The sequence below is a fragment of the Carettochelys insculpta genome, chromosome 1 (assembly GCF_033958435.1).
Source record: "Carettochelys insculpta isolate YL-2023 chromosome 1, ASM3395843v1, whole genome shotgun sequence".
Classification (NCBI taxonomy): domain Eukaryota; kingdom Metazoa; phylum Chordata; order Testudines; family Carettochelyidae; genus Carettochelys; species Carettochelys insculpta.
In genome coordinates, this window is record NC_134137.1 from 196,848,068 (window position 1) to 196,867,563 (window position 19,496).

The 19,496-nt window shown below is 41.9% G+C and overlaps 1 protein-coding gene across 1 annotated transcript in view; it reads right to left on the reverse strand.

The window, feature by feature from the left end:
• ROBO1 (roundabout guidance receptor 1) overlaps nucleotides 1-19,496 on the reverse strand; it is a 1,118,017-nt gene that overhangs the window by 831,560 nt on the left and 266,961 nt on the right. The gene's annotated exons all lie outside the window — the stretch shown is intronic.

Here is a 19,496-nt window from a genome sequence, read left to right on the forward strand (position 1 = left end):
TTGAATGATGGAAGCAGATGTTCAAAATGGCTACCCAGCTATGATCCACCCCTACAGGGGGTTAGAGATGACAGTGGAAAGGAATCCAGAGAGTTTCTGCCAGTGAGTCACTCTCTGAGATATGCAATGTATCATACAATTCTGGAAGATACATTTCTCTCTCACCTACTGCCCTAACTCACAGGCCACCTCTACACTTCAGTGATCTTTCAGAAGATGATCTTCCAGAAGATCTTCTTTTGAAACAGCATGTCTACACAGCCTCCACTCTTTTGAAAGAATGGGACAGGGATTGAAAAATCCAGCACCATGAGCACTGCTCTTTCGAAGAAAGCGCCCCTGGAACATCTGCACATGCTTTTTTCTGAAGGAATTTTTCAACAAAAAGCACTCTTCCTCATGTGGGAGTGGAAAACGGCCTTTGGAAGAAGCACCGCATTCCTTTGAAAGGAATTTGAAATAGTTCATTTTGTGTGTGGACATTCCACTTGTTCTTTCAGAAGAGGGCCTGATTTTCTGAAAGGACTTGCTAGTGTGGGGGCAGCCATGAGGAATAAGTTTAACAACTGAATAAATTAAACCTTTGCAAAGTCATGTTTACCACCAAATGTGCAAACTGGCTAGGACTTGTGGAAACCCGGACATGGTGCTAGCTTGACTTTAAGAGAATAAAAAATGCCAGGGTAAGTCATCAGAACTACAACATACCTTCAGCAATTACCCACGAATATAATCTACCAAGGAGGAGGACTCGCCATTAAACCCACCTCACCATGCGTGGGTGAATGAGAGAGAAAATACTAAAGCAGGATGGCTCTCTAAATGGCACTTTGATTCCACCAAGCTCAGTGCCCTCTCTGCTGGCAAAAGGGGGATTCGGCCAACAACACAACCTAGCATAAAACCAAACCACCATTGACTGGAAGGGTCAAGGAGCCCTTGACATACATTCAGGGTCATTCCTTGCAAACCCAGCCCATCTGGGCCACATCTCTTGAAAGGTTGTATACAAAGGGAGGCACATAGTACTTAGAAAAATTGCTGAGCTGAAATATTCATATATCACCTTCATTCTTCCAGCCTTGCTGAAGTTGAGTAATGCTTTACTTGGAATGCAGTTGCAGTCACATGAGAAGTTTATGTAAGAAACAGAGTCCTATGAAGTGAAAATCCAACATTAAATATTTTCACAGAGGTGTAAAGATGTAAACTGCTCTATAATAATTACTATTACTATTCTCAGGTTCCAGGTGCTATGTAAAGTGCACAGCAAGGAAGATAATGTCTGGATAACCATCCTGAACATTATATGCTATACATTAAAAAATGAGATCTACACAACTGACACAGACCTTGATTTACATCTATAAATCTATGGAAAGCAAAACCAAGATGATATGGAAATGTTGAACCAAGCCAAACAGCTGAAATTTATTCAACCTGCCTGCCCGTTGTCAGGATACTTCAAGCACAATGGAATGTATTTCAGAGTGGCTGAAATGACATGTCATACAGAGGTGAAGAAAAAATATAAAGGTGTGCTCAAATGTGAAGTCAGAATGCATAATACCTAGACAGTATTGCCTAGGAGAAAAGAACTCTTCACAAAACATTTTAACTTGATTTTTCAGATATTTTAACTTTAGTTTAATTAAGTCCAAATCTATTTAATACATCTCCAATTTTGTAACCATTTGTTTTCTGCTGCTCACATAGTACCTTGTGTCTAAGGATTTTGCCCAGTCACTGATTTTTTTGTTGGGTGGGTAGCAGGGGGTAAGACTATTGATAGTGAATAATTTATTCAACAAATTTGGACCTGTTTTGTTTATGAATTATCCAGAGTCAGAGATCATTTTGTGTGTGTTTGATTGTTACTGAATTCCTTCACTTTAACCATTTTTTCCACTATTTTTAGCGTTTGCCTGCTCATCCAAGTCCCACAATGTTGTTAAGTCTTGGCTGAATGACTGAAATTGTTGCAAATAGAAGAGAGGGCATTAACAAAGAATTCAGGAGGGCTCTGCAAACTCTTCTGGAACATGTTTGCAAGAGGATTCCTGTGCCTTTCACTTTCTGCAGTCATTCGTGTGCACAAAAGCCCAGTAAATGGAAAACAAAATTATGACAGATTCATAGCTATGTAAGTGCCATTCTAAGGCTGCGTTGACATTATGAGATAAAATCAATTTTATGTCAGTTAGCCCAATTTTTCCAAGTGCCTGTCCTCACTGTAAATTCTTTTTGCTCGATTTATGGACCACTAAAATCGGGATGATATAGAAATCCTAAAATCGTAGCAACCTGACAGGTGTAGTGTCAGCTTGGCTATGCGTGTGGGTTGTGCTTGTCTGGTAGTATAAGAAACTTCTTTTCAGTTAATTATATGTTGTCCTCACTCCCAAATCCTCTCCCTTCTCTCCTCCTGGAAGCGCCACACAGTCTGGAACATTCCTGTGCCCAGCCAGATCATGTGGCTTGATCCCGAACCAATAAAAGGACATGATGTGCAAGGTGCCAGGCAGATTGTGCATGGTGAGGGTCACAATTTTTCAGGGGCTGGCTGTAGCTGCGGGTCTTGTAGCTGACCAGGGGACATCTCCCTTGGCGGTCAAAATTTTTGGGGGCTGGCTGTAGCTGGGGGTCTTTTAGCTGCCCTGAGCCATACATGCTTCAATGAGGGCAATGTATTAGCTATTCAATTACAACTGTTGTCAAAGTAAGGCTTGCAGAGGGGAGTATTCTTGTCCTTAGGGTCTTCTTTTCCAGATGCAAACCTGGCTGTAGTCTGGGGTCTTTTAGCCTGATGAATCAGTCGGGGTTTCAGTGTAGCAACCATGTCTACTTAAACATAAGGGTCTTTTCTCGTAGGAGTCCTAAATCCAGATTCAGGTTCCAGAAAGCACCTCTGCAGGTGGTCACAATTTTCATGGCTGCCAAAAGTGTACTGTCTTTTAGCTGCCCTGGCCCACTATTGATGATTTATTTGAGTTTCAGTGTAACAACTGTGTGTACTTAAGCATAAGGGTCTTCTTTCCCAGGTGGCCTAAATCCATATTCCAGTTCCTGAAAGGGACTCTGGGGGCAGTCACAATTTTTGTGGCTGTCAGAAGTGCACTGTCTTTTAGCTGCCCTGGACCATTACTGATGATTCTTTGAAGTTTCAGTATAGCATCCATGACTACTTAAGAGTCCTCTTTCCTGGGAGTTGTATATCCATATCCAAGCCCAAAGTAAAGCCTAGGCACATTGTTTCAGTGTAGCACCCGTGTCTACTTAAACATACTTAAAATGGCAGGGGAAAGAGGGGAATGAAATGTAGAATGATGGCATCATATGCCCACACCTACTTGTGGGGCCAGAATGCAACAGGGCTCAGGGAACCGTGGGATAAGTTCCCACAATACACTGCTGCAGCACTCAATTTAAGCTTGATTTAAGATACTTGTGTGTGGCAGCAGTAAATTGATTTTGTGGGGATTATCTGGGAAGGTGAAGATGCTCAAAATCGAGTAGATAAAACTCAGCGTTAAGAAATCAGTTTTAACAAAATCAATTTTATCTTGTAGTGCAAATGCAGCCTAAGTGAACATTAAACAACAACGAGAAAAGCAAACCTATAATTATTGCTGTCTCATGTGACTAGTTTGGTAATCCAACAATCCCCTTACCTTCCCACATCTAGTCATTGTTAATTTTTTTTCTGTCTATCCTGAGCAATACATTCCTTAGGACAGAGACCCTCACCCCAACTCTACATCATGTGGCACCATGTACACATCACTGGCAATAGTTATAGGTCCAATGTAAACCAGTCATTTATTATGAGTCATTGTTTAAGACTTTTTAACATATGGATGCTGTGGGAGCTAAACACTCAGAGGATTTGTTGAACGAGGCATGTGATGGGTAAGTTAAGTATGGAGGCTGAGTGTGGTGTAAGAAGAAATTAACAGAGATGTCATGGAAGCTGTGTTGCAGGTTGAAAATTGTATCACAGGAAAGGATTAGGCAGAAATGTTTAGGTAATGATAGGGAAATAGCTGGCTTGGGTGTGTTTTACACTGGGAGGTTCTTATTTATGCATTCAGCCACAGCATCTGTATCTTTCAGATACCCATCTTAGAATGGTCTTGGAGGCCAAACTATTCTGCTGCAGGTTGAGGTTCTGGAGAATGTGATAGTGATTGTAAGGATTGGATCCCTTGGTTCCTCGGATGGTAAGCAGGGGAGGCAAAGGAAGACACAGAACAGCACACACTAATTGATATTGGTACAGTAAGAATAAATCAAGACTGAAATGCTTGATCTGGGCTACTTTGGTTTCACCTTGCAAAAATGATTGGTGTCAGAGAACAAGCTTCCTCTGCTTCCCTTAGGTAAGTTATTAGACCTTGGGCTGCTCCTGGAGTCTCAGTAACAACTGTAGTAAAAGCTACTTAAAAAGCAGAATTTTCAAAGGCAGCCAGAGACTCCCTTATCCTGCTCCCTCTGAAATCAGGTGGAAGATTTAACTATTGCCTTAGGATGGAAAGGGCATCAGGCTTCATCTACACAGTACCACATACAGACTATGGTGGCACCTAGTGCACCTTGAAGTTGTTCTGTTTGACATGGGAGAATGTTAATGCACACTTGGTACCTTTCAGTTTGCACCATCAGGGTCTACACAGGACAGTTAAAGCACAACACATTAGAATGCTAATTAGAGTAAAACTCCTGTGGTCCGGATTGTGGTACCAAGTAGACAAGCCCTCAGATCAACAGTGAATATTTCATGTACACCCCACCCCCTCAGGTAACTGTGCGTATTTAGAAATCTGCAACCCTTTCCCATTGCTATGGACTTTGACATCTGTATTTGTGCCTTTGTCATTTTAAAATTAGCTTGCCCTGAGATTATACCCTAAAACCAAAAGAAAAATACACTACTGTACAATACCATGGCCATCTGATTAAATCGAGATTAATCTCTGGTGTGCATTACCCTGTGCTCCAAGAACTGCAGTGGTGACCAATGAATCTGTTGGTAAAATTTGAGGTGTCATTTTTAACTTATAAAGCCTAAATAATTGAGGACATGGTAAACGGAGAAACTGGCTTTTCCCCCACAAGAGGTATCACTGCAAGTACCACAGCATAAAGAAAAGAGGGCCTTCTGATAGGATGTTGTGTGTCGAGGAACTCAGCTATAGAAACTTAGCTTAGAATCATTAACATTCTAGGTATGTGGCAAGGCCAGTTTTCTTTAGCTAGAAATCATGAAAATTAATTGGCAATCCCATTTCAAGAAGCCATTATTTGGAAACGAAGCAAAGCAGGAACAGATTGATCTGCACTGTAGCAAACAACATGGAACCTTCTTTACCATGAGCCTACAAGTCTCTGGCTGTGTCTACACGTGCCCCAAACTTCGAAATGGCCATGCAAATGGCCATTTTGAAGTTTACTAATGAAGCGCTGAAATGCATATTCAGCGCTTCATTAGCATGCGGGAGGCAGCAGCGCTTCGAAATTGACAAGCCTTGCCACTGCGCGGCGCGTCCAGACGGGGCTCCTTTTCGAAAGGGCCCCGCCTATTTCGAAGTCCCCTTATTCCCATGAGCTCATATTGCGGAGTTATTAACAGTGGTTTGTAACCTATCCTTTAAATCCACTTTGGTACCAAATGACTGGAAGACGGCCAATGTAACACCAATATTTAAAAAAGGCTCTAGAGGAGATCCTGGCAATTATAGACCGATAAGTTTAACATCAGTACCAGGTAAATTAGTAGAAACACTAGTAAAGAGTAAAATTGCAAGGCACATAGAAGAGCACGAATTGTTGGGCAAAAGTCAGCATGGTTTCTGCAGAGGGAAGTCGTGTCTGTCTAATCTATTAGAATTCTTTGAAGGGGTTAATAAACATGCGGACAAGGGGCACCCAGTGGACATAATATACCTAGATTTCCAGAAAGCCTTTGACACGGTCCCACACCAAAGGCTTTTATGTAAATTAGGTGGTCATGGGATAGGAGGAAAGGTCCTTTCATGGATCGGAAATTGGTTAAAAGACAGAAAACAAAGGGTTGGAATAAATGGTAAATTTTCACAATGGAGGGGGGTAACTAGTGGTGTTCCCCAGGGCTCAGTCCTGGGACCGATCCTGTTCAACTTGTTCATCAATGATCTAGAAAATGAGGTAAGCAGTGAGGTGGCAAAGTTTGCAGATGACACCAAGTTGTTCAGGACAGTCAAAAGCAAAAGGGATTGTGAAGAACTACAAGGAGATCTCAGCAAACTGAGTGATTGGGCAGCAAAATGGCAAATGAAATTTAATGTGGGTAAGTGTAAGGTAATGCATGTTGGAAAAAATAACCCAAATTACACGTACTACATGATGGGGTCAAATTTAGCTACGACAGATCAGGAAAGGGATCTTGGAGTTATAGTGGATAGTTCTCTGAAGACATCCACGCAGTGTGCAGCGGCAGTTAGTAAGGCAAATAGGATGTTAGGAATTATTAAAAAAGGGATCGATAATAAGACAAAAGATATCATACTTCCCCTATATAAAACTATGGTACGCCCACATCTCGAGTACTGCGTGCAGATGTGGTCTCCTCACCTCAAAAAAGATATATTGGCATTAGAAAAGGTTCAGAAAAGGGCGACTAAGATGATTAGGGGCTTGGAAAGGGTCCCATATGGGGAGAGGCTAGAGAGACTGGGACTTTTCAGTTTGGAAAAGAGGCGATTGAGGGGCGATATGATAGAGGTATATAAAATCATGAATGGTGTGGAGAAAGTGAATATAGAAAAATTATTTACCTTTTCCCATAATACAAGAACTAGGGGACACCAAATGAAATTGATGGGTAGTAGGTTCAAAACTAATAAAAGGAAATTTTTCTTCACACAGCGCACAGTCAACCTGTGGAACTCCTTGCCCGAGGAGGCTGTGAAGGCCAGGACTCTATTAGGGTTTAAAAAAGAGCTTGATAAATTTTTGCAGGTCAGGTCCATAAATGGCTATTAGCCAGGGATAAAGTATGGTGCCCTAGCCTTCATAACAAGGGCAGGAGATGGATGGCAGGAGATAAATCACTTGTCTTCTGTTCTCCTTCTCTGGGGCACCTGGCATTGGCCACCGTCGGCAGATGGGATGCTGGGCTTGATGGACCTTTGGTCTGACCCAGTATGGCCATTCTTATGTTCTTATGTTCTTATGTTCTTATGAATAAGGGGACTTCGAAGTAGGTGGCTTCCTTTCAAAAAGGAGCCCCGTCTGGACGCGCCGCGCGGCGGCAAGGCGTGTCAATTTCGAAGCGCTGCTGCCGCCCGCATGCTAATGAAGCGCTGAATATGCATTTCAGTGCTTCATTAGTAAACTTCAAAATGGCCATTTGCATGGCCATTTCGAAGTTTGGGGCACGTGTAGACACAGCCTCTGTGTGCATGGCGGGAATGAACTTTAGCTCGGGATAACCCTTGTGAAAATACATTTCAAAGGGTGACTGGAGTATACAAAAATGTGTCTTTGGCTCTGGGGTAGGAGGCAGGAGATTCTGACCTGAGAATCAGGGCAGCCTGTTGCTGAAGTAAGGATTTTACCTTGATTCAATTCTGGTTTCCTTTCATCTTTTAGAATCTGCTTTATATTTATTTCTCTTGTAATACTTTCATTTCTCCCGTTAATAGCTTATGCTTGCACTAACTTAAAAGAGCTCTACCAATCCAGTGCTGTCTTTAAACTGAACTGTTAAAAGAATGAAACTGTTGCATATTGTCCTTTTACAAGTGCAATGGGCCTCTTATATCCAAACTTCCTAGAACAGAACTGTACAGTGCAGAACACAGGTTTTTGGTAAATTTGGGACTGAGGTCATCTTGCAAGTAGTAACCAAGAATGCTGGAAGCCAGAGTGTGGCTAAGGCATAACAGACAGGCTGCTGAAATCACAGCTGCAGGTCTGTGGCTGCACCCACACACCCATTTAGAAAGTGACCTGCATGATATTATGCTGTTTGCCAATGACCTCACTTTGGAGCTCCATCAGCAGGGCAACGTTAGGTGCCCAAAGTTGCAGGACAGCTTGCGACATACCCACATTGGGCAGAATTAGATTGCACCTGGACTATCGCAATTATATTTTATAGTATATTTAGAATCTCTCATATACATGTAAACCATACAGCACTTCCAAGGAAAGGCGAAGGCACAATCCTTCAAATTTTTAGAGAAGTTCCTGCCTTTATTCATGTGAATAGTCCATTGAAGGCAACAGGGCTACTCATGTGAGGCAAGTTGTGCACGTGCATTTAAAGTATTGGGTCTCAGACACCAATTCAGGAAAGGATACAAACACAGGATTAACTTTTAGGCATAGAGCAGCCCCACTTAGTAACATGTAGTTAAAGTTAGGCACATTTATAAATACCATCTAGAAAACCATGAAGCTGTACCATGCAAACTGCTACTCATGTGAGTAGTCTTTATGGTCTTGAGGAGTCCCATTGATGAGACCACACATATGAGTAAGGAAAGGACTGCCTAAATTAAGCCAGAAGGTTTTCTAGCTCCTAGATCCAACCATTACTTGAGGGTATAAAATGACTTAAAGCTAGCTTAGTCCCATTCTCTACTATCCCCCCGGGCTGCAAGTTCCTTACTGTGCCTCTTAGCACATGTCTACTCTGATATGTAAAACCTGTGCCATCTGTCTTGGGCTCAAGTGTAGATATTTGGACTTGGGATGGAGTTTGAGCTCCAGGACAGGAAGGTCTCAGAGTCTGAATGTCTAGACTACAATTAAACAGCCACTTAGCCCAAACCCGTTAGCCCAGGTCAGCCGGCATGGGCCATATACAAGTATCAAAATACACTACACATGTACCCTTACAGGGCCAGCACAGAACCTCATCATCTGATTCAAGGGCTGAAACCGTGGCTCTGTTGAAGTCAATGGTAAAACTCTCAGTGACTTCAATAGGGCATGCTTAGGCCTCATGGAACCAAGGGAATCCAGGAGCCTGCCACATTTTTATTAAAATGTTATTTAAAAGGAAATATTTTACAGATATTTGCCATCTGTTTCAACTTCTATTATCATTAGCCTAGTACAGAGGTGACACCATCTCATTAAGAGGTTTCTAACTTTCCTTTAAAAGCTGAATAATTAGATATTTAATAGTGTAAAAAATACTGAAAATGTGGAGATGGCAATGGTCTTAGATGAAAAACTAAAGATTCAAAGTGGTTCTAAAAATGTGTAAACATCTCACTATAATGAAACACTAAATCAAAAGGAAATGTTGAGTATGACTTATTTGACAGTTTTTCTTCAAAATTATTGGCCTCATCCTTCTTCTGTTACAGATAATGGAAAAATTGTTACTTCGCTTCAGTAGGGCAGGGTCATCCCTTTCATGAATAAGAGTCTCTGGATCTGATTCTCATTTACACTAACCATTTGCACACAAAAGTTGTACTAAAGGACTATACCATTGCAGATAAAGTGGTACAGACCTTTAATGAGGATGCAGTTATAGCAGGATAAAGATATTTTACACATACCAGGAAGGGGCTATCCCTACACTACAGCAATCTGTTGACAGAAGTTACTGTCAGACGATATCTTCCAACAAAATTTCCAACTTCACTTACTGAATTTGTTTAGTACTTACCATACATTTTGTCTTCCACATGCTTTGCAAATAAGTACTCAAACACATAAAGGTGCTAGTTGATGCATTTAGCAGACCTGAGACTGTTCAAACACCTTACAGGGGACACTCAGCATCCTAAATGATTGGGCCCTAACCAATTAATCCTCAACACCTCTATGAGTACAGTAATGCAAAATCCAATAGGACTTCCCTTGCAATTTATCATTAATTATTGTCTCTCATTACAGCGTTAAATGATACCACCTCATTTAACTTGTGAAATAAGCTCCATTGATTCCCTTATCTTTGTAATTGAAAGGGACAGTCCCATTAGATTTCATTATAATTTATTTGACCTGTAATACATCAAACAGGGTTTACAGTTTAAATATTGAAAACTTCCATTACACAACACAAATAAGCAAAGAGCTTTAATGATCAACATGTTAAAGTCAGTGAAATAATACTGCTAGATTAAACAATACAAAGCACCATGGAAACAAATAGCATCTAACAAACTAAACCAGGGTTTTGCTAAGGAAAGGCAATGGCAAAAATGGCTTCTATTGAATTGCAATTATACTATTGCAAAATACGACAACACATTTTGCAGGCCAGTATACATTTAAAAAAATGTATTTTCATAGCTACTGTATTAGTAGCAAAGCCAGATATGTGTCACACTCTGCTGTAAGTCCCAGAGGAAAGGATGGAATGTTGGTATGGAAATAGGTCTTATTATTTTTTGGCTTAGAAAAAGAATCTCATTTTTAATGTGGCTCACTGGATCCACATCAATCTACTCAATAAATAAAAATCAGTCTTCCCTTTTAAGTATTAGAATTGCAAATGCGGGAGGAGAGTTAAGAATTTAAAGGAAAACACATATTGACAAATACAATTTAACATTTTTTTTATTTTGGAGTTTTAGAGAATGCCAGAAGTTTGTCTTAAGTTCATATGGATGCTCAGGAGAGTGTGTTGGTATGTGATTATGTGTGTTTCACTATCCATAGCGTTAACCCACAGCTACTGTAAATTAAAATAGTTTGTTTTTAATCAATACCAATGACTAATCTTACGACAAAGTGGTTTGATATATAAATAGTATGATCTCAGAAGAGTAGCCAGTGGCGAGATCCTACAGAATCTCATTCATTTGAATATCCATCAGTTCAATTTCATTGTCTCCTTTCATTCATGGACCTAACACAGGTTGTCTTATCAGAAAAAAACAAAAACAACAATCTACCTTTTTATTACAAAAGGGGAAAAAATCCAAATAAAAAATTGAGTACAAGTGTTCCTTACCCTGAAATTGCTAAAACTGTCATTAATCCGGAGAAAAAATCAATTTACAGTATATCCTAGTATTACCTATACCCTGGAAAAGAAACATTCCCACCCAACACCCCACTCACTGCTCAAAAGATTATCTTTGTCCATGCTCCCCGTTCACTGCGTCTGATGAAGTGGTTTTGAGCCACGAAAGCTTATGCCTAAACAAATGTGCTAGTCTTTAAGGTGCCACAGGACACCTCATTGTTTTTACAGATACAGACTAACTCAGCTACCCCTCTGGGACTTATCCCACAAAAGTGTGCCAAAGGGTTGCATGTTTTTTTAACCAGAATCCTTTTATGACATGTGCTCTGGTTTGAATGCCTGGAACTGAAGAATTAAAATGAAATTCACTGAATTGCATCATACTTCTGATCTTGCAAATCTAAAGCCTAGGTGAGAATACCCTATTTGAATATAAGTGTGGTATAACATGTTTTCTCTCTGCCCATAAATGTGTATAGCTGTCAGGCTATTGTCTCTGTAAGTACCACTTTCTGCTGACATTAATGTTCTTACATATTGTCAAGATTGACTTTTGTTGAAATGCTAACTGAGCTGATTTCCTAGACTGAGAACACAACTCATGCTTATGAGCCAATTAACTTTTTCTTTCTCTGCTTAACAACCCCAACTTCATTAACAAGCTTGAGCAATACTGGCAAAGGAAGGGTGGAACTTAATAGGCAGCCACAATTACATGGGTAAGTTTTGTCACCAAAAACCTCTTTTTGCTAACAAAAACTGGAAGTATTCACACACCATGGAAAAAAGTCACAAAAAATGCCGCTATGAGCAACTTTTCCCCCCACTTTACTGTTGACAGTCAAGCAGTGTGTACATCATCATAATGATCAACAACAACCCTGGGCTCTGTGTCCGATGCCTCCCTCGCTATTTCCTTCCATCTTTGCCTGTCCAGGGCAGAGTGGCTTAGTTTCTGTAGACTAGTGCCACACCAATCTACTATCTATTTCATCTATCCATTTTCTGTGGGGCCTGCCTCTCCTATTCGAACTGTCCGTTATGCTGAATACTAGGGCGTTGACTTTTCGTTCATTGTTCATTCTGCAGATATTCCCAAACAGCTGCAACTTCCATTCTATAACCTCCTGCAGTAGCTTCCCTTTCAGCTGTATCTTCCTATATAATTCCTTGTTGGTGACCTTCTGCATCCATCCTATTCTCAGACTCTTTCTATAACAACTCATTTCAAACACCAATATCCTTCTGTTTGAATCTTTCATTATCACCCATGTCTTACATCCATACACCATGTTGCTGAATACAAACATTTTCAAGACGCTCAGCTTCGCTCCTAAGCTAATCGCTTTGCTTTTCCAGATCTTATCCATCGCCTTCAAACTTGCTCTTTCTTTCGTTATTCTAGTTGCTATTGCCTTCTTACGTTCTAGATCATATATCAGGTTGCTCCCCAAATATGTGAACTTCTCTATGTTCTCTATTTCTATCCTGTCTACACTGATCTTCCTTCCTACTTCCTTATCTCCAAATACCATTGTGTTTGTTTTATCAATATTCATAATCACTGTGTACCACTTCACTTTCTTGTTTAGTACCTGTGCCATTCTTGCTACCTTCACTTCAACTTCCTTGATGATAACTATATCATCCGTGATCCTCAAGTTGTTAATTCTCAGGTAAACAGCAATCTACTCCTCCCCATTACAAGCCCTGGGTAATTAAAATTTGGAGTACTCTCATGGAGTCTTTCCAGCTGATTAGGGCTCGCTATAGCATCAATCACTCTCCTGCTTGGATCTCTGAGGAGCACCTGAACCTTACCAGGGTATGAGGAGAGGCGTGTGTGGAGTCTAGCTGTGAGTGACCCATAGAAACTGGGACATGTACAGGCACATATCTTGAGCCTTGAGTGAGAAGGCGTATGATTGTGACATAATACAGTGAAGACCAAAGATAAAGGATCTGAGGCAGTCAAACCATAAGGCAGAGGTGAGCAAACCTGGTATGTCAGGTCCCATTTTTTGTCCCTGCAATTAATAGGTCCCCCTCAGTCTCCCCCCTACACACATCTAGTGGAATCCAAACTGATGGAAATTTCGGTTATGTTCATATGAAAGAAAAAAAAAAACCTTTCATCACGTGTAAGAAAATAAGTATTTAGAATGTAAAAACTTTATTAATTGGTATATGTGTGACTACAGTAACATATTTCAACATTTTTAATGAGGTGGATGAGCCTGAGACCCAGCAGCAGATCATGCTGTGCCCCCTGGGGGTGCTGGTAACATAGGGTCTAAGTAGAGAGTCCACGTATCCAGACAATCCTGTGGTGAGGGTGCCAATGCCCCAGCTTTCTTTGAGATACCACCGACTTCCTCAGGAAACATACAATCCAAACTACAGGTGACCTTCCTGAAAATACCATCCTGGCCACCATGCATGTAGAGGCCCTTTAGACCAATATCCCACATGAAGATGGACTCCAAGCTATTAAGAAAATTGTCCCTGATGAAATTGAGGCATAAATGGTGGCGGAGCTTTGTGACTTTGTCCTCACCCACAACTATTTCAGATTTGAGGACAAATTAGACCTTCAAATCAGTGGCACTGCTATGGGCTCCTGCATGGCCCCACAGTATGCCAACATTTTTATGGCTGACCTGGAACAATGCTTTCTCGGTTCTCATCCCCTGGCGCCCACCCCCACACCTGCGCTACACTGATGACATCTTCCCCATCTGGACCTATGGGAAGGTGGCTCTTGAAGAGTTCCACCACGATTTTAACAGTTTCCACCCCACTATCAAACTTAGCCTGGACCAGTCCACACAAGAGATTCACTTCCTGGACACTATTGTGCAGATAAGAGACAGTCACATAAATACCACCCTATACCAAAAGCCCACGGACCGCTATGCTTATCTACATGCCTCTAGCTTCCATCCAGAACATACTACACGATCCATTGTTTACAGCCAGGCACTAAGGTACAACCATATTTGCTCTGATCAATCAGATAGAGACAAACATCTGTAAGACCTTTACCAAGCTTTCCTCAAACTACAGTACCCACCTAAGGAAGAGAGGAAACAGATTGACAGAGCCAGACAGGTAACCAGAAGCCACCTGCTACAAGACAGGCCTCGCAAGGAAAACAAGAGAACAGCACTGACTGTCAGATAGAGCCCCCACCTAAGGCCTCTCCAGCACATCATCAGTGATCTGCAACCCATCCTGAACAACGACCTTTCACTCTCACAGACCTTGGGAGACAGGCCTGTCCTCGCCTACAGCCAGCCAGCCAACCTTAAACAAATCCTCACCAGCTACTACAAATCACAAACCAGTGGCTCTAGGCCTGGAACCAGCCCCTGCAATGGTCCTCGCTGCCAACTCTGCTCACATACCTACACCAGTGACATCATCACAGCACCTAACATCAACCATGCCATCAGGGGCTCCTTTACCTGCACATCTACTAATATAATATATGCCATCTTGTGCCAGCAATGCCCCACTGCAATTTACATTGGCCATACTGGACAGTCTCTACATAAAAGAATGAACGGACATAAATCAGACATCAGGAACGGTAATGTACAGAATCCCTTGGGGGAACACTTCAATCTCCCTGGACACTCAGTAGCAGATTTAAGGGTGGCAGTCCTGAAACAAACAAATTTCAGAAATCAAACGGAGAGAGAAATCTCTGAGCTGCAATTTATTTGCAAATTTGACTCCATTAACCAAGAATTAAACAGAGACTGGGAGTGGTTTGTCGCTTACAAAGGCAGCTTCTCTGCCCTGGGTGTTAAGATCTCCCCATTAGACTCTGACAATGGCTCATATCCCCCTGTCTGATCTGACTTGTTTTTTCCTCTTTTGGTACCTACTATTGATAATGGGCCATTTCCACCTTGCTGAATAGACCTTGTCAGCTCTGGCCCACCCTTTTTCTGGCACCCCATTTTTTAAATACCCCTCTGAACCCTCCCCACCCACACTCATGCATCTGATGAAATGGGTCTTTGCCCACTAAAGCTTTATTCTCCAAAATATCTGTTAGTCTATAAGGTGCCACAAGACGTCTTGTTGTTTTTGAAGCTACAGACTAACACAGCTACCTCTCTGATACTTGTCACCATGGGGATATGATCTTCCATAAGATCTAGCCTGCCATTAAAACACCTCCATCTCCCTTTCAATTGGCCACGTTTAATTACCATGCAACATCAGATCAGCCTATTGTTAAACTGCTCCTGATGCTGTCCAGGTGCCCTGTGTAAGGCTTCATGAGCCAAAGTTGTAAGGGGTAAGCCTGGTCTCCCTGGATCCCTGGGCATTTCCCACATCCCCTCAGTAGCCTTGTGGCATAGGACATAAGTCTCCATCTACATTCTGTACAGGCCATGTTCCTCTAGATCTGTGCATCATGCACCTCTCTGGACCACCCCACATTTATTTGAATGAAATGCCCATGGTGATCCACTAGCATCTGAAGCACCATTGAGAAGTACCCCTTTCTATTGATGTCCTCTGTGGCAAGATGGGCTGGGTCTGTAAATGGAATATGTGTGCCATCAATTGCCACTCCACAGTTAGGAAAGCCCATCAATGTAAAGCCAGCCACTATGTCATTCACAACTGCCAGAGTCACAGTCTCCTTCAGCAGAACAGAATGTATTGCCCTGAATACTTGCAGAGGTGTGTCCTGAACACTAGACTTCCCCAGTCCACAATGACTCACAACAGACTGGTAGCAAACAGGAGTCACCAGTTTCCACATATCACTTACCATTCCTCCCCTGTACTGAGCAGGCAGCCTTTATTTGAGTGTCCTTGCACCACAGTTCAGGGGACAGCTCATTAAACAGCTTCAGGAAAGTTGTTTTATGAATCCTAAAGTTCTGTAGCCACTGGTCGTCATCCCACACCTGCATAACAATGCAATCCCACCACTCAATGCTGGTTCCCCTAACCCAAGAGCGACAACGTACCCTCTACAGGTACTCCGTGCCAGCCAAATACTATGTCAGCTTTCTGCTATGCACGTCACTCACAGAGTTGTCCTCCTGTGGCTCTTCCTCCTCTGCCAGTAACTTCACCAGAAACTCTGCTGCAATGTGCAATCTCCTCACAACTCTGGACACAGCATAGGAGAGAACTGTGGGACGCATGATTTTTCACTGCAGATGCTGGAGTGCACAGCAAAGACGGGCAGTTTTACGAATGTTGTGAAAGGGACACAGAAGCCCATAAAAGAAAGCAGTGCCTGACAGGATATTTTTCACATTCCCAAGGTGCATTTTGGTCCATTTTATGGTCCCACAATGCTTAGCAAAAGGAGGAGTCACCAAAGGGCTGTATACCCAGAGTGCCTTGCTCATTACTCATGAAGTGATTTCTTCATGTTGGCATTAATTTTGTCACCAAAACTTTGCAGTGTACACATACCCTGAGTAATATATAATGATAAAATAGAAGAATGCTTAGTCCTTGCTTGGGAGCCCCGTTGCCATGCACTTATAAAAACTCCATACAGCATAGCATTACAAAGCGATTGCACAGCCCCGCAAGATCACATTTGTTAGCATGAAAATATTACCAAGCAGATCTCCAGATCTAACTAAAGCAGATTTAGTTAGGGTTGATCCTGCATTGGGAAAGTGGTTGGACTAGATGACCTCCGATGGTCCCTTCCAGTTCTATGATTCTATGAACCTTTGAATTCTGCAGAAAAAAAATTCATACATCCTCAGCCTCATCTGCCTTTCCCCAATCTCTATGTAAAAGGGTAAGAAGGTCAACAGTCTTGGGCTATCAATTCAGGAAAGTGTATTCCAAATGGAGAGGCCTCTTTTGGAGAACAGCATGCCAGAATCTCCTTTTTCCAATTATATACCCAGCAAGGTGTTTGCAATTGTAGGAATAGGATTTTGAGGCTGTGAGGAGAGGGGGCATTTTTCATGAAAGCAGCTTCTTGGTTTTATAGTGAAAATAAAATAAATCTTTATGTGAAAGTCCATAAGGTTTACTAACCTCCCCCCACACACATACATAAAGGGGAGAGGGAGTAGAGGGGAAAGAATAAGGACACATGACATGGATTTTTTTATAGACAGGAAGTAATAGAATCACAGAATGATAGAACTGGAAGGGACCTTGAGAGGTCATCGAGTCCAGTCCCCTGCCCTCACAGCAGGACAAAGCACTGTCTAGATCATGGGTGTCCAACCTTTTGGCCTGCCTGGGCTGCATTGAGTGAAGAGGAATTGTCTTGGGCCACGTATAAAATATATAATATAGTTAATGTATATAAATTACATAATAATGTTAAAAGTTTATGATCTTGTGGGGCCGCAATTACTTGCTGTCCAGGGCCGCATGCGGCCTGTGGGCCTCAGGTTGGACACGCCTGGTCTAGACCATCCTTGATAGATGTCTATCTAATCTTCCCTTAAATATATCCAGGAATGGAGATTCCACAACCTCCCTAGACAATTTATTCCACTGTTTAACCACCCTGACAGTTAAGAAGTTTTTCTTAATGTCCAACCTAAACCTCTCTTGGTGCAGTTTAAGCTCATTGCTCCTTGTCCTATCCTCAGAGGCCAAGGAAAACATTTTTTCTCCCTCTTCCTTGTAACCCTCTTTGAGGTACTTGAAAGCTACTATCATGTCCCCTCTAAGTCTTCTCTTATCTAAACTAAACAAGCCCAGTTCTTTCAGTCTTCCCTCATAGCTCATGTTCTCTGAACTTTAATCAATCTTTTTGCTCTTCTCTGGACCTTCTCCAATTTCTCCTCATCTGTCTTGAAATCTGGTGCCCAGAAGTGGACATAACATTCCTACTGAGACTTAATGGGTGCTGAGTCGTGTGGAAAAATGACTTCTTTTGTCTTGCTTACAACAACCCTGTTCATGCATCCCAGAAAATGGGATTTGAAAAGAGAAAAAGACTAGGAATCTGAGTAACCAGGTGAGGGACTGGAGGGGTGTAGTGAAATAAATGAATAACTGAATGATTTTTCCTTTTTTTCTGCATCTTCTTTCATTATGATGTTGGCGGTGGGGAAGGGAATGGGGGATGCCCTCAATGTGTCGATCTTGCTCTCAGAACTTTCACCCTGTTTACTGTCATGAAGGTTATGCCTGGGCTCACAACACACTAGACAGTGTAGGTGAGGGTAGCAAACCAAAAATGGGTTAATCTTGTTATTCTATTCAAGCAAGGCATCACCTGCCACAGTTTTATCCCTTCAGCAATCACCAAGGTAACAATAGCAAATGGTAGTTGCACATAAGACCTACCTTTCTTCAAGGACGCTCTGGCAGGCAGCAGTCTTTCAGCCTGCCCTAGGCTGGCCTCTCTCACACAGGGAGAGCTAGAGGTTTGCTCTCCTTTCTTGCCAGCTCATACAGTGAGCTGTGCTCTCCCCTTTTAATCCCTCCATCCAAGCCCAGCAACTATCGCTGGTATGCCAGGGAAGAGCTGATTGAGTTCTGTACAGCTTGTTAACCCTTTCCTGGCTAGTGTAGGGTTTGTGACCCCTATCACATTTATCTTGTGACTCATACTTCAGCACAATTTTTTTGTGCTTGTTCTTTTTTTTGTTTGGTCTGATGTACCTTTAAGTTTCGCTTCCTTCACACACATGCAACAACAGTTCTGTTTCCACTGGATTAAGTATTTCAATACAAGCTTTGTATTTATCTTTATGGAAGCAAGTTCTAGAAGAAACAAGGGAAGTTTTAAATAGATACATATGCAGCACTATTAAGCAATATCTTCCTTAGGAAATAGAGTTCTACGCTATTATGAAAAAAAGAGTGCCTGTGGTCATCTCAAGTGGTTTTTGGAATTCAGACTCTTACCCATTCCTGATTGATGTTAGGAGTTTTGTTTTCCATTTCATTTCTTACCTTTGAAAACTATAGTGACAGAAAAATTCAGAGGGAACTACCATGAATAAGGAGGCATAATTGCAATGTGGTTTAGACCGTGCTTGTGCTTATGCCAGGAGTCTGCTCTTTTATTTTTTCAATGTCACAGCTGTGTTTTATATAAAGCTTGCTCGGCAGCAAGAGAAGAACTTGAAAGTAGAATTGCATATACAGAGAAATATTACTACCTCCAGCAAGACAGGATAGATGGCAGGAGGGTGGGGATGTTGGGCAGCTGCCTGCGGGCCTGGCAATTTAAGAGTACCCAGGTAGTGATGGTGGCCCAAAGCCTGGGCCCTTAAAATTGCTGCAGGAGCCCTGAGCTGTACATTCCAGGCTGCATGAAGTACTGGCTGTGGGAGGATACCCATCCTGCCCCTTCCACTTGAGGTCCCACCCCTTCCAAGAGCATGGAGTCACCCTCCACATCTTACCCAGCAAGTCTGTCAATCAACCTGCCTACATCTGTTATTTCACATACAAATAAATACAGCAAATACATGATAAATTTACAGTGTACAATACTAGTGTTGTTGGTAAAAAAAGTACTCTGCTCCCTTTTGTGTTTTTTAACATC